This window comes from Camelina sativa, chromosome 7 (assembly GCF_000633955.1).
Source record: "Camelina sativa cultivar DH55 chromosome 7, Cs, whole genome shotgun sequence".
Taxonomy (NCBI): domain Eukaryota; kingdom Viridiplantae; phylum Streptophyta; class Magnoliopsida; order Brassicales; family Brassicaceae; genus Camelina; species Camelina sativa.
The window spans coordinates 14,017,907-14,034,978 of NC_025691.1; the positions used below are offsets into that span (position 1 = coordinate 14,017,907).

Below are 17,072 nucleotides of genomic sequence, written 5' to 3' on the forward strand. Positions count from 1 at the left end.
TTTTTTTTTTTTTTTTTTTTTTTTTTTTTTTTTTTTAAATTTTTGTAGATTTTTAATTTTATATCTAATATAGAATAGAGAACGTTTAAAAAATTTACACGAAGGTTTGGCAGACAAGTTATATATGACAGAGAAAGTCAAATTCATTGACAAACTCACTAGTAAAATTGTATTTTATAATAACGAAAAATTGTGTAGGTATAACATTTTTTCTGTAGCTAAATAACATTTGTTACAGTTTTGAGATAAAAAAAAATTGTAACTATTTTTTCGTCACAAAATTTCTCTTTATAACAAATTGTCGTAAATTGCCACAAATTAGATACAAATTAATATGTCGCAAGTTGCTACTAATTGTTACATTTATCTACCACTGTTTGTTACAATTTGCGTCAGAAACATTAGTAGCGACTATATACAAAAAGCCACAAAATTTTGGTGACTAATAGACTCACAACAAGCTACACAGTTCCTTTTCATAAACTTTTTACATTTATTCTGTCAAATTATATACCTATTATAAGAATAATCAATGATAGATTTCTAAAGATCTAAATCCAACAAAAAAATCATAAATTACAAATTCTTTTCCATTAAAGAAAAGCATACAAAGTGAACATATTACAAACATGAACTCTAGAAGAGACCATGTAACCATCAAACCAAGTCATAAACAAAACACAAAATCATGTCCTAAACTTATCATTCCCATTTCCCACATTCCTCTGATGGCCAACTACAGATACTATGGAGTTATACTCTTGACTTTTAGATATTTGCTAGCATTTCCAGCTAACTCAAGAACCTCTGCAGTAAAGTACTCAAGGATTGTAGCAGCAGAAGGCAGCGGTGGCACCAACTTTACCATGTGTACTTGAGTTGCCTGTGAATACCACCCACTGGAAACTGAAATAAACTGAACTTGACCTGCAGAAATTTTCAAAACTTTAGCCTCTAATATAAGAACAATATCACTAGAAATTTGACCAACAACTAAACCAGTAAACATCAAGAACATCAGACCGCATTGAGAGAAGTTAGTTACCTTTTTTGCAGCTATCATTACTCACTATCTCCACTTTATCGAGAAACTCAATCTCAACACAATACTTAAGGACGACTTACAGTCCCAAAAGTAGCAACTTCCTACACCCAAAAACATTTGTAAGAACACAGTTACACAACACAGATGGGGAAACAACAGCAAAAATATATATACATGAAAAGAGTAGAGAGTTGTAGAAAACACGTACATGGGGGAGCAATATTGTTATTATGTTTAGGTTACATCATTCACAATACTCACAGGTCTAATGAAATTCAAACTGGTGTGTTTAGAAGAGGAAATGGACATTACAAATAAGAGACTAGAAAGTTAATATAACTTTGTGATTGATTCCAGCTTTTAGGACAGTGGAGCTGCTCATAAACGCACCTGGGATGTTCTGTCTTCTCTTAACGCATGTGAGATAGGCTTAGACTCTTCCCGTGGTTCCTGAGAGAGAAACAAACATCTCTTCAACTTTAGCAGCTAAAAATAAACAAGCACAGCTAAACTACAAAGCTTTATCTAACCTGCAAATTTTTCTTACTTGCCAATTTAAGAAAAGTTTAACAAGGACCAAAAATGATGTTTAATTTACCTCTTCTTGTTAAAATCAGATACACCATTTGCAACAAGGAACAATTATGAATGTTCTGTTCCAACATCCAATGAATTTAGATTATCAGGCTATCAGCTATTAGAAACACATGATTTGATAACAATTTCAATATGAGATTGGAGATCAAGATAACAGGGATAGGAAATTGAAAAGACAATCAAACCAAAAGTCAACCTCTAAAAAATAGCAAAACACAGAATCTTAAAACAGAAGAACAAAATTAAACCTAAGTTTGCTGTCTCTATTCCTAATTCACCCGAGACGGAGAAACAAAATCAAAAGATACACTAACTAACATATAATTAAGTCATCTATAAACTAAATTTGTGAGCGATTAAACAAAATACAAAACGGAATCTAAGTAGAATAAAAGTTCAAACATAATCCAGACCCCATAACAAAATTCACAAATCCAGCAAAATTCAAAATTCAAAAAAAAAAATAAGCAACACCAAATTCAAACCTGAAACTAATAAACCCTAAATTAACCCCCTATCAGATTAAAACCCCACAAATAGAATTCACCAGCGCAAGAGAGAAAGAGGCTTACCCGAAATGAGAGACGTTGCCACATTGAATTCATTTAGACTTGTTGAAACCACAAAGAGAATGAATTTTCAATTCTAGTCTTATATGCAAGGTGATGTAGGGTTTGGGTGAGCTGGGTCGAATGAAAGAGAGACGGAGGAGGTGGACGAGGAGTATGAGTGTGGGGGAGCGTGGTTCAGCCATAGCGGGGGAGACAGTAGAAGAGTAGGTCAGACATCAACGATAGAGAGGAGAAGAGATCTGCGAATATTTTTTTTTTGGGTCTAAGTTTTTTTTTTTTTTAATTGTCTGTCTCCAAATAAATAATAAAAGAAAATGTTACTTTTTTTTATAAGTGTTGGTTCTAGTTTCCAAACAATTTTTGCTAAGAATTTGCTACATTTAGTGTTGTGTATCACGGTTATGTATGTTACTATTTGTTATTATATAGCTACACTTAGTAACTAATTACACCTATAATATCTATTAATTTAATATTTATCATTAATATGTAACAGCTTGTAGATATTATTTGTTATTAATTTGTTCGTAGGAAAAAAACGTAAATATATGATACAAATACCCTAGTGACTGGGTTCTTCAAATGATTAATCGGGTTTATATAAAATTTACGAATCTTCTGTGGAGAAGCCTGGCCTTTAATTTACGCTGGCAAATTACAATGCAAGTTCAATCCCTAGCTCACTCAATATAATGATAGAGTTCTGTTATTATTTTTTTTTTTGAAAAATAAATTTAACAAAAAAAGTTTTTAATTCATTTTATATGACTAAAGAGCAAGAAAAAAAGTTTGATGTAATTCATTTTTTGCCATAATTATGTTTTGTCTTCTATAATTTTTGATGTTCATTTTGTAACGGTTATACCAGTCTTCGTAATATATAAGTACATTGCATTCATAAATTTCCTATTCCACTTATTGCCATTTGCCATCAGATAGCCGTTTATATGGCAAAACATAAATATGTAATATTTTTAACAAAAAAGTTTTTTCCAATACAAATCACTGTTTTGTTTCATATTATTGTAAATTAAAAAAATAAAAATCTTGCAGATTTAGGCAAACTCAGCACCAGATTACCAAAGTGAGTTTAATGAAATTTTAGATGCACGACCTAGATGAACAGTATATATTTATTTTTAATGGTTAGTATTCACTTTCATATGTATAGTATGCAACATGAATAATGAATTTCAAAACATATGTTGTAGTTTAGAAGGGTTATTGGTTCTATGATTTTAATGGATTTGGAAATCCAAACAAAAATCATGTATTATTCAATCATTGATTTTAAAATAATTATCAAAATTATGTGTTATTGGTTATATGATTTACAAATATTTGTTAAAATCACATGTTATTCATTTAATGATTTATTTTTGGATTTCAAAATCCACATTATGTTTTAAATGAATTTGAATGTATTTGAAAGTGTAAAATAGAAGAATTCAAATCCAAGGATAAAACATATTATTTCAAAATACATTTGTTTTGATTTTCATAATTTACAATTCTATATAGATTTAAAAATCACTTCTTTAATAACAGTCCCTTTGATATCGTCTCTTAAATCTAACTTAGGTATATCTCTAAACATCATATGTGATATGAGTCTTTTTACTTAAAATTTCATAACTGGATTTGATGAATTGTTTTTATTTTATTTTATTAAAAGATATTTTATTCAAAGCATGAGAGCAAATGTCTTACAAAGCCAAAAGCCCAGATTTGGAAGCCAAAATACAGAGACATAAAATAAAATAAAAACAATTACGAAACTAATAGTTAAAAAGGAACAGTAAGTTGAACCAAATACAGTTGTAACTGAACCAGAAAATCGGTTGGGGATATAGAACCACTCCAAACCACCGATTGTTGCCATCAATGATTGGTAGTTAATAGCATTAGGGTTTTCACTTGATACACCTCAGACCCAAAGAACCAAAAGGTGTATCAGATTTGATGATGTTTTGGTTTTGACTTTGTGTTAGCTCAAACAAACAATTGAAATAAATTAAGGGTGTGTATTGTGAGAGTCTACAACAACCAAGTCACAACAAAAGTGTTTTGGGCTCAAACCAAAACACTATAGGCCCATCAAGTCCATCAGTCCAACAAGCTTCTCCTTCTCTACAACAACAAGATAAAATAGTGAAACAGAGGAAGATGACTAGAAAAACGCCAAGACCACCATCTGGAGAAAGCTGTGAGCTTGTACTATCAAGCCGTTATGATTCCCTTTTATCATTAGAGTATGAGTAGATGGTCTACACTTGTCACTAGATCACTAAGCTAGTCAAATAAGTCTAGAATGTTATCCTAGATATATAAATATGAGCATTGTGTAAGTGACAAAACTACTGAGAAATAATATTGCTAAAGGCCAGTCTTAAACCCTTCTTTGTTTATTCTAATGCTATTAGAGCTTTCCTAAAATCTATTGGTTGTAATGGTAGAAAGACTCGATCCTTATCCTTTTCTGATATTCATGTCGCCAGCTCTGACACCATCAAGCTGAGTGACACGAACTATCTCTTGTGAAAAACTCAGTTTGAATCTCTGGCTTGCTCTCAGAAGCTGCTAGGTTTCGTCAGTGGTCAGATGCCAGCACCTGCAGCAACTCGTGTCACCATTGTTAACAATGTTTAAGTCAAAAATCCCAATCTAGCATACAAAGCTTGGATCTGTACTGATGAGCTCATCAAGTCGTGGCTCTTTGGAACTCTCTTTGAAGAAGTTCTTGGTCTTGTTCATGCCCTGCCTACATCTCAAGAGGTATGATTAGCTCTTGCGTCTAGCTTTAGTCGCAGTTATGTGGCAAGAGAATGTGTTATTACGTTGTCTCAATCTCCTGAATATGAAAGATAAGACCTTTACTGTTTACTGTCGAGAGTTTTGTGCTATTTGTGATAATCTCAGCTCGATAGGAAAGCATGTTAATGAATCGATGAAGGTTGTTCTGTTTTTAAATGGGTTGGCTAGAGAGTATGATCCTATAGCTACTGTTATTCAGAGTTCTTTGTCACGCCTTCCTTCTCCGACCTTCAATGATGTGGTTCTTGAAGTCTCTGGTTTCGACTCCAAGTTGCAAACTTATGAAACTGCTACTTCTGATATCTCCCCGAATCTGCCTTTCTAAGCACAAAAAGGTGGTTACTCTAGTCATTAAGGTCGCGGTTCAAACTCTCGTAGTACGGGAGGCAAAGGAAACTTCTCTACTCGTGGTCATGGTTTTCTCAACAGGTCAACAACCCTGGTTGGAATCAGTCTGAAGGATCAAACGATGCTCGTCCGGTTTGCCAAATCTGTGGTCGGGTTGGTCGTATTGTTCTTAAATGTTGGAACAGGTTTGATAATGCATATCACAGTGAAGATGTCCCTCAGGCTAGCTGCTCTTTAGGTTTTCAAACAGTTGTGGTCAGGAATGGGTTACAGATTCTCGTTCCTTTGCTTATATTACCTCTACTACAACTCAGCTATCTGCAGCTAGTCCCTACAATGGTTCAGAGACGGTAATGGTTGCTGATGGAGCTCATCTCCCGATCACTCATGTCGGGTCTACAGTACTTACCACTAATGCTTGTAGCCTTCCTCTCTTAGATGTTCTTGTTTGTCCATCAATGAAACAGTCATGACTATCGGTATCAAAACTTTGTGATGATTATCCTTGTGGTGTGTTCTTTGATGCTAATTCTGTGTATGTAATTGATCTAAGGAGTCAGAAAGTGGTGACAAAAGGACCTCGTCGTAAGAGTCTTTATATGTTGGAGAATAAGGAGTTTGTGGATCTCTTTTCAAATCGACACTGTGCAACTAGTTATATGGTGTGGCATCAACATCTGGGACACGCAAACTTCCAAGTTTTTCAGCATCTCAAGAATAGCAAGGCAATAACAATCAATAAGAGAAACACATCTCTCGTTTGTGGACCTTGCTAAATGGGAAAGAGTTATCAATTACTGTTTTTTACTTCTGAGTTTTATGCAAAGGAACCCATTGATCAAATACATTGTGATATTTGGGGACCCTCTCCAGTTTTATCTGTTCAAGGCTTCAAATACTATGCAGTTTTTATCGATAATTTCTCTCGATACTCTTTGATGGTTCCCTTAAAAAGGAAGTCTGATTTCTGTGATGTGTTTCTGATTTTTCAAAAACAAGATGAGAATCAGTTTGGTAAGAAGAGAAAAGTTTTTTAGAGTGATGGAGGGGGTGAATTCATGAGCACAAGATTTAGAAAGCATTTACAAGATCATAATATCAAACACTTCTTGTCATGTCCATCCACACCACAACAAAATGGCATTGCTGAGAGAAGACATAGGTATCTTATAGAACCAGGTCTCTCAATGTTATTGCAGAGAAAAACTCCAATGCATTTTTGGGTGGAAGCGTTTTACTCTACAAGTTTCATTAGCAACATGATACCTTCAGCCTCTATAGATCAGAAGAGTCCAACAAAGGTCCTTTACAACAAGAAGCAATATTATTCTTTTATCCGAGTCTTTCGTCCAACCTGTTATCCGTGCATACGACCTTATGCACAAACATAAGTTTGAGCTGAGATCTCTTTAGTGCATTTTTCTTGGCTACCATCCATAGTATAAATGATATCATTGTCTCTATCCACCAACTGGTCAAGTTTATATCTCTCACCATGTAATACTCGATGAGCAATGTTTTCCGTTTGATACTCACTACAGACATTTGGCTACACAGCACAAAAGTGGCTTGTTACAGGCTTGGCAACATGGTGCATCTTCATCTTCATTTCCTCATTTGCTTCCCTCCATTCCCTCTCAAGTCGTTGAGTATCCACAAGAGAATCAAATGGGATCAGACCTGTCTGAACAACAAGACTCACCAACCAATGATGCAAGTCTACCTGCTACGGAAACAGAGGATGTGCTTCCCAGTGCACCAATGACAGAGACTGAAACCGCTATGGCACCAGTGGCATCTAGTGGTGATGCAGGGAATCATCCAATGTCTTCTTGGTCTAAACATGGAATTCGTAAGCCAAATCCCAGGTATGCTCTTGTTGCTAGTAAAACTATACCATCTTTACAGAAAACAGTTTCTGAAGCATTAGCTCATCCGGTTTGGCGTCAAGCTATGATTGAGAAGCTTGATTCCATTTATAAGAATCATACTTGGATCTTGACTCCAGCTACCGCATATATGAATATCCTTGGTTGTAGATGAGTGTTTACTGTAAAATTAAATGCAGATGGTTCTCTTAACAAGGTCAAAGCAAGGCTTGTTGCCAAGGGATTTGATCAAGAAGAGGGTGTAGACTTTACTGAAACTTACAGTCCAATAGTTCGAACATCTACTATTCATATTGTTCTTGCAGGAGCCACTTCTAAAAGCTGGAGCATTACTCAGCTAGATGTGAAGAATGCCTCTCTGCATGGTGAGTTACAAGATGAAGTCTTCATGATTCAACCACCAGGTTTTGAGGATGTTGCTAAACCAAATCATGTCTGCTCCTTGAAGAAAGCCCTCTACGGACTCAAACAAGCTCCACGTGCCAGGTTTGACAAGTTCAGCAACTTCCTAATTGAATATGGCTTTGTGTGTAGTAAGGCTGATTCATCTCTCTTTTTTTTTTTATCATCACAATGGTGATACTATGGTACTTCTATTATATGTGGATGATATATTGATTTCTGGATCTAATCCTGCACTTTTCAAGTCGTTAATTGCAGAACTTAATACAAAATTTGCCATGAAGGACTTGGGGAATCTTCATTACTTCTTGGGAATTAAGGCTCAGACATTCTCAAATGGCTTGTTTCTTAGTCAAGCTAAGTATGCAGAGGAGATTCTTCATCATGCAAACATGTCACATTGCAACTTTGTTCATACGCCTTTACCACTTCGTCTGGATCAAGTGTTTAAAGACAAGCGCCTATTCTCTGAGCCAAGCTACTTTCACAGTCTTGCAGGTAAACTCCAATATCTGACAATCACACGACCAGATTTACAATTTGCACTGAATTTATATGTCAGCGAATGCATGCTCCAACTGAGTCTGACTTCCATCTTTTGAAGAGAATCTTGCGGTATTTAAGAGGAACAACTACAATGGGACTGCATATGTATAAGAACAGTGACTTGTCCTTGGTCTGCAATGAATCTGAGTGTTATAGTGATGATTTGTCTTTGGTTTCATATAGTGACAGTGACTATGCTGGATGTCAAGACACACGACGGTCTACAACAGGTTTTTGTGCTCTACTTAGCTGTAACTTAGTATCCTGGTCTGCAAAACGACAACCTACAGTCTCAAGGTCATCAACTGAAGCTGAATACAAGGCTCTTGCAACTGCTTCTTCAGAATTAACAAGACATGGGCATTGTTTCAAACAAGACCTGCGATTCTCTGATGTGATAACTGGAAACAACCCGACCCGTTTTTTTTTAACAATAACAATATATAATTAGGCATCCCATACTACTTAATTAAACATACAACAACTAATATCATGCACAGCAGAAACATATAACATTAATCAACTCAAATGCACAACATCAATACAATAATTTTATTAACCAATCTATCCAACAACCTAGCATAATTCTATCCAAGGTTTCAGTAACATAACCATCAACACACAAACGAGTCCCTAGATCATCCTTCTCCTCATCACCATGATCCCACATCACATACTTGCACACCACAAACAACAATTGAGATGGGTAAGTATCACAAATACTTAGTGAGACAATCTTCCCATCTACTAAGCTATACACACAAGCAACTGAGAAACTAATATGTAACAAATAACACCCAAACACAAATAAACCAAGAAAAATAAGCATCAGCCGCTGCTGACAAGATTGGTGTCGACCGACACCTACTTGGTGTCGATCGACACTGACTCCACATATCATTTTGCTCGGAGCCGAAAGTCGCAGAACCGCTTCCCAAATCCTACAAATCGTCCAAAACTCACCCAAAACTCCTGAAAACTCATGGAAACCAACAACCAACAACCAGAACACAAGAAAACAACACAAACAGCCACAAAACAAGCAAAACAAAGGACTTTCAGGCTTAGATCAGCAATGTTCATGCACTCACCTCTTTTGCAGGAAGATCTGACCCAAAAACGCTGAATCCACTCCTTAGGAAGCTTCTCCTTCGATCCTAACACAAGATCCTCACTCCACAGGAACAGATCTCTCTGAAACGACCTGACTATTTTTTTATAATAATAATAAATCTATAATAATAATCTAAACTAGTGGTCCCATATCCACTAGCCACCTAACCACAACCAAACCAAACAGCGGAAATAACTAAACGATACCATTAAACCAAATATCAATAAATAATAAACCAAAATCTAATAATTCAATCTAACTAACAGCAACATAAAACATTAACCATCAACCTAGCAATGCTCTAATAACTTATCTCTAACAACCTAACAAAAGTTAGACCACAATCAACTAGACACGAGAACATCCTCCTCTTCATTTCCTTGATTCCACGATCAAACTTTGCCTTTACCTGCACCACACCACATATGAGATGCGTGAGTATTTTATAAACACTCAGTAAGGCAATCCTCCCATCTACTGGGCTATACACACAAGCAATTGAGATATCCCTAACCATCAAACAACAATCAACAACCAAACAATAAACCAGGATAACAACATCGACCGACACCAACCCAAACATCGATCGACACCAACTGAGGTCGCATCGACCGACACAAGCTTGCATCAACCGACACAAGGTTCAATTGCATCGACCAATACAAGGTTCACTTGCATCGACCGACACTCACACTGCATCGACCGACGCATGCTCGATATTGCACGAAATCCCTAATTGCATCGACCGACGCCTCCAAATGGCATCGACCGATGCTCCTAGGTCAAACCGCGCCGTCCTCGCATTGCATCGACCGACACACAAAGTGCATCGAACGATTCATATGCCGAGTATCGTTTTCCCCCGAAGCTTCTCGCCGGATCTCCGTCCCTAAACCACCAAAACACATAAACCAAAGCCACAAAAAGCTTCCCAAAGCCTATTCCAAAGAAGATTCTGACCCTAAAACGATGGATCTATGCTCCTAGCACGTTCCAACAACGTTCCTAGCTTTAGATCTTCCAAGAACAGTCACAAAACTCCCAAAATCTCACCAAAAACCTCAAGAGCAGTGAAGAACTCATCTTCTCTCCTATTATCTCTCAAAAGCGGCTAAACTCGACGAAACCCTCGAGTTCCCCCTTTTATAAACGATTTCAGGGTCTTCCTAATCCAAAACGCAACGTTTAACTTAAACTCATTCGCGAAAACCAACCTTGCGTTGATCGACACCACCCCTGCATCGGTCAATGCACATCCTAAATTGGGATTCCGGTTCGCGAATGTTATAATTATCCCCCACCAATATAGTTTTGTCCTTGAATCCTGAACAAACATCAGCCAAGGACTTCCGTGCAACCGTCTTCATGGCCCGCACTCCTCTGACCGATCTACGAAAGTCACCTCTAGGAGATAAACTCATGTTCTAGGCATTATTCACTCTCGACTTTTGGACTTTCCTTTACTCATAGACCTTAACCTTGAGTTTCTATTGACTCCTCATCAGGCCGAAACCTGCATGTCATAATACTGGCTCCTCATCAGGCCTAAGCCCGTATGCCATAGTATATAAGGAAGTCCGATATTCGTCTCTCGGGTTGCCACCCTACATCGCGTCCCTAAATCGTCATTCAAAGTTGAGATACCAACCGTATTCACAAGCCACAAAGTCTCAAAATATGGTGGTACTAGGTGAACTAAAGTCCCCTAAGAGTCGTTTAGGACCAACTGTCCTTAGAGCAAACAATTCTGCACACGCCTGAGTCCTATACCTAACAAGATTTCCTTTCCGTGGCTCGCGTAAAACAACACAATGTTCTACCAACCACATATCCCCTCACTAGAATACCTCATGACCACATAAGGATCATAAAAATGCCCCAAGGACCGTCACAAAGACCACTTATCCCGAAAGACCATCACGAAGACTACTCTTCCCGAAGGACCGTTACAAAGACCACTTGTCCCAAAAGACTGTCACGAAGACCATACATCCCGAAGGACCGTCACGAAAATCACTCATCCCGAAGGATTGCCTAAACAGGCCACACATCCTGAAGGGTCGTCACAAATACCACACATCCCGAAGGACCGCCTAAACATGCAACATTGGCTAAACAGCCTGCCACAAACGTCACACAATTCGCTAAACAGTCCGCCACAAAGGCCACACAATGTCTCAAAAGACCGCCACACACGGGCACACAATGACTCAACAGTCCGCCACGAAGGCCACACAAGCCCCTCCAAGGCTCACAACCACTAAAAATGGACAAATTCTTACTCCCATAAAACTTTTCATTTTTAGATCTTTCTACTTCTGAAAACTTTCCTCTTTTAGAAACTTTTATTTCAGGAAACTTTCCATCTTTAACCACTGCCTCGCGGAATTTCGTATCCCGAACACCACCTCATCTTGTTACTTAGTCGCACACCCAACCACCTCTAAGCGACCAAGTAACAAGAGAGATGGGCTGGAATACTCCATTCCCCCTCCAGCCACGGACTACAGCTCGGACCAGGACAGACAAGTTCAAGTCGCGACATGCTTCTCAAACCACTTCTTGAACCTTGTCTTCACCCTCGCCTCTGGCTCCCAAGTCTGCTCCTCAACACCATCACAGTCCCAAAGGACTCTCATGAAAGGATTTTTCTTCTTCCAAAGTTCCTTGATCCTCCTCTCGAGAACCCTTACTAGTCTCGTTTCCAAGGTCATGTTAGGCTGAAGATCCTCAGGAATCTTATCCAACAACTGATCATCCTCGCGGAGACACTTTCACAACATAAACACATGGAAAAACTTGTGGAACGCATGGCATAACCTCAGGTAACTCCAGCCTATATGTTACCGGTCCCACCTGCTCAATCACTCTAGACGGACCCATATACCTCAGACTCAACTTAGTCTCTATCAATGACCTGTTCGGACCAGCAACATGGCCATCGTGAGGTACACTCTGTCTCCCACCTGAAACTTAAGATCTCTCCTCTTCTTATCAGCATAAATCCTCTACCGATCCTGAGCTTCCTTCAAATTCAGCTTTAGAACTCGAATCTTCTCCAAAGTCTCCTGAACAAAACTCGCTCCGTACATGCTCCTCTCCCCCACCTGAATTCAGCATAACGGTGTACGACATGGCCTCCCATACAACGTCTCATAAGGAGCCATCCTAATGCTCGTCTGATAGGTATTGTTGTAAGGAAATCTACCAAGCTCCGGTGATCTGCCCAATGGCCACCCCAATCCAACAAACACATCCTCAGTAAATTCTCCAGCGTCTAGATCGTCCTCTCTGACTGCCCATCTGTCTGGGGATGATAAGCTGTACTCATATGAACCTTAGTGCCCATCGCTACCTGAAATGCCCTCCAAAACACCAAAGTGAACTTCAAATCCCTATTAGAAACAATACTCGCTAGCACCCCATGCAATCTGACTATCTCTTTCACATACTTCTTAGCCAAGACCGCTGCTCCATCAGTCTTCTTAATGGCCAGAAAATGTGCCGACTTAGTCAACCGGTCCACAATGACCCAAATCGCATCAAAGGTCAGAGACACTGGCAATCCTACCATGAAATCCATCGTGGTCATATCCCACTTCCACTCTGGAATGAGAAAACTCTTCAATAAGCCACCCGAAACCTGATGCTCAGCCTTCACTAGCTGGCACACATCGCACCTCGTGACCTAACTAGCTACATCCTTCTTAATCCTGACCCAGTGATAGTACCTCTTGAGGTCACGGTACATCTTGGTCGCTCATAGATGAATAGAGAACATGCTCGGATGAGCCTCCCTCAAGATCTTCCACCTCAACTCCTCATCCTTGGTCACATAGATCCGCCCATGCACCAATATGGTACCATTAGCTGAGACTGATACCATGAATCAACATCCGTAGAGGCATTCACTGGCCCTAAATCCTTCTCCTGAGCCAACCGCACCCTAATCAGAAGATCTGCTCGATCAATCGCCTCCAAATCCAATGGCTCCTGATAAACCGCACACAACCTCAACGCACTGATCTCTCCAACCAGAGACTCCATGTCGTGTTCCTGAGCCAAATTCGTCCACTTTCGGTTGAGTGAATATATACTTCAGGCTCTTATGATCTATAAACACCTGCACTTTTGCACCATAAAGATAAGATCTCTAAATCTTCAGGGCAAAAACTACGACATCCATCTCCAAATCATGAGTAGGATAGTTGTCCTCATGCTTCTGCAACTGCCGCGAAGCATAGGCAATAACCTTCCCATGCTGCATCAACACACACCCCAAACCATATCTGGATGCATCTGTATAAATCACATTGGATTCTCCCTGATCTGGCAATGCCAACATTGGCGTAGTAGTCAGCATCTCCTTCAGGCTTGCAAAACACTCCTCGCACTCATGTGACCAAACAAAAGGAACCTCCTTCAATGTCAGCTTAGTCATTGGTCGTGCCTTGCTCACAAAGCCCTGCACAAATCTCCTATAATACCTTACCAACCCAAGAAAACTTTCGATCTCCATGGCATTTTGCGGTCTATGCCAATTTCTGATGGCATGAATATTCTCCGGATCTACAGAAATCCGGCTGCAGAAACAATGTCACCCAGAAAACCCATCTCACGCTGCCAGAAACTACACTTGCTCAACTTAGCAAACAACCTCTGCCCCCGCTGCTTCTCCAGAACTGCCCTTAAATTTAATGCATGCTCCTCAGGACTCTTAGAATAAACCAAGATATCATCGATGAAAATGATGACAGACACGTCAAGAAACTCCTGAAACACACTGTTCATCAATCTCATAAACGCTGATGGTGCGTTAGTCAACCCGAAAGGCATCACCACAAACTCATAATGCCCATACGTTGTTCTAAATGCAGTCATCCTCACATCTGCCTCATCTATCGGAATCTGATGGTAACCCGACGCCAGATAATTCTTGGAGACCCAAGTAGCACCTCTCAACTAATCCAACAACTCATTGATCATGGGAAGAGGGTACTTGTTCTTCACAATGACCCGGTTCAAACCCCGATAATCAATACACAAGCGGAAACTTATGTCCTTCTTCTTAACGAATAGCACCGGCGCTTCCCACGGTGATACACTAGGACAAATGAATCCCTTGTTCAACAGATCCTCCAACTGCTTCTTCAGCTCTGCCATATCTACTGGAGTCATCCTGTAAGGAGCCTTGGATAACGGTGTCATCCCTAGTTCCAGCTCAATCGTGAAAGGATCAGACCGAGATAGTGGTAACCCGTGCAACGGCTGGAACATATCCTCAAACTCATCAACAACCTGGATACTGCTAATCGTAGACTGCCCCACAACCTCCGGCATTGATATAGTAACCAGATAAGCCTCTCGTCCCTTCTCGATGATCTTCCCAGCCTGCATGGCCGAGATCACGAGAATCCCTGAAGTCGGTCTAACTCCCTCAAACACCAACTTCCCTCCTGGATGCTCAAACTCCACTCTACCCCGATGACAATCAAGATGAAACATATCACGATGCAAACAATACATCCCCAAGATAACATCATACAGCTCCACTGGGCTAATAAGCAAATCCGCTGGCCACAACTCTCCTGTGATCTGAATATCAACTCCCCTCGCCCGTCCAATGACTCTCAGGAACTTGCCTCCCACAACTCTGCAACTCCTGCTCGCTCCCCGGGATCTCCTCTGATATTAGCGCTCTCCGCGCACTCCGGAGTAATGAAGCTATGAGGTGCTCCAGAATCAAACTAACGTGGGCCTAAACCCGCCCACCAACAAGGTCCCTACACAAACCTCATGTGCTAAGAACCTAACACTTTATCACAAGCAAAACATATCTGAACCTACTGAAATTCACAAAGTCTCGGTACCAGAAATTATACTTGTTATCTCCCCAACACTGGTTCCACCAGTCTCCACCGTCTTGTACACCCGTGGCGCCTGCTCAATCTGTGCCACCTGCTGTACTCCCGGCTACTCTACATGTTGCACCGCTGCCACTGCCATCTGCTGCAACTTGGGACACCTAGGCTTGATGTGCCCAAGTTACCTGCAATGATAGCATACACGAACCACTGACTGTGCCACAACCAAAACACCCGGCACCAGTCAGCCTCTGCGTAGCTTCCCACGTCCCTTGGTTCCCTGCGCAAGATTGCCGCCCTTGCCAAAACCTCCATGATGCTGAGCCTTCCTAGGCTGAACTGTTGGACTAACCGTCACTGCTTGTGTCCGGATGTCCTCCTCAATATCTGCTGCAGTCTCAACCAGCTCTGCAAGCGTAGCATAGCTCCACCCTTTACAGGTAACCCTCAAATCCTCACGAAGGACCCTCATAAACCTTCTGACCTGAGCCTCTACAGACTCTATCTCCCGACCCCCATACATCAGAAGTCGACTGAATTCCAAGTCCAGCTCCGGCACCGACCGAGTCCCCTAAGATAACTGTAGAAACTGCACCTCCAACTGGTCTAATGCCTATTTAGGAAAGTACTTGCGGTTGAACTACTTGACGAAGTCAGCCCAAGACATCTCCCTCTGCACTCTCCTAGCAGCCACTGATCTCCAACACAACTGAGCATCACCAATCAGGTTGTGGACCTCTATGTCCACAAAAAACTCCTCAGGACATCTAAGAGACTAGAAGTTACATTCCACTCTCGTCCTCCACGCATCTGTGATAGTAGGATCAGTACCACCCGAAAACCGCTCATTAACGATGTAGTTCATCTCCGTCCGCATACTGACATAATGAGAATGAACTCCTGGCTGCTGTACTACCTATGCCTGAGCCGGTACCACTTTTGGTATCTGCTCCAACAGTTGTGTCAACAAGCCTGCAAGATCAACGCCTCCTCCAGGGGCTCCACCTGCTAGGACTCCCATACCCGGAACCCTAGCATCACCGGCCAATCCGGCTCCGACACCGCCCACACCGACTCCCTCAGCGCCTACGGTCCTATCATTATCCCCACCGGTCACACTCTTGGACCCCTCCTAGAAGCCCTTCGGTATCAGCAACACCCTCTGCTTTTACACTATGATCCATGGTATCACTAACAGTTGGGCCTCTAACCCTAACATGACCACGTCCGCTTCCACGACCACGTCCGCTTCCACGACCACGTCCGCTTCCACGACCACGTCCGCGTCCACGACCAGCAACAGCACCACCTCTAACCATCTACACTACCGTGAATAGAAGGCTAAGGAAGGAAACTAAACAAAACACAAAAACATTAAATCACCGTGGAATTACACTGTAGGCTCGAAGGGGATGTTCTAGGACTCCATGCCACACACAATTGACTAACTCACATAATCAATCACAGCATAGAAATTCTCAACATCTACAACACAAAGCCTAGTGAACCCAAACCTAGAACCGTAAGGGCTCTGATACCAAACTGAAACGACCCGATTTTTAATAATAAATAATAAATAATAATAATCTAAACAAGTTGTCCCACACCCACTAGCCACCAAACCACAACCAGACCAAACAGCGGAAATAACCAAACAATACCATTAAACCAAATATCAATAAATAATGGGAGATTTGCACCTCACACCTACTTTACCTCCATCTTCTTTCACTTTCACCTACTTTCTACTCTTCCTATACTTTTTCAAGTTTTTTGCCTTAGGTGTCTTTTATTTATGGCAAAACTGCCCCTCTCCTCTTTCTCTCCTTCTTTTCTCTCTTTTTCTCTTTTTTTATTGTTGTTAACACTTTAAATGGTTAT

At 40.4% G+C, this 17,072-nt stretch overlaps 1 long non-coding RNA gene across 2 annotated transcripts; it reads right to left on the bottom strand.

The window, feature by feature from the left end:
• LOC104701143 lies at positions 555-2,511 on the bottom strand. Of its 2 annotated transcripts, XR_753759.2 has the most exons (5): positions 2,215-2,511; positions 1,644-1,698; positions 1,436-1,495; positions 1,046-1,325; positions 555-927 (listed from the first exon to the last, which is right to left on the bottom strand). It is a non-coding gene; the product is annotated as an uncharacterized LOC104701143 (long non-coding RNA). The 2 variants fall into 2 exon arrangements; XR_753758.2 differs by having other exon boundaries at positions 1,046-1,495; positions 2,215-2,510.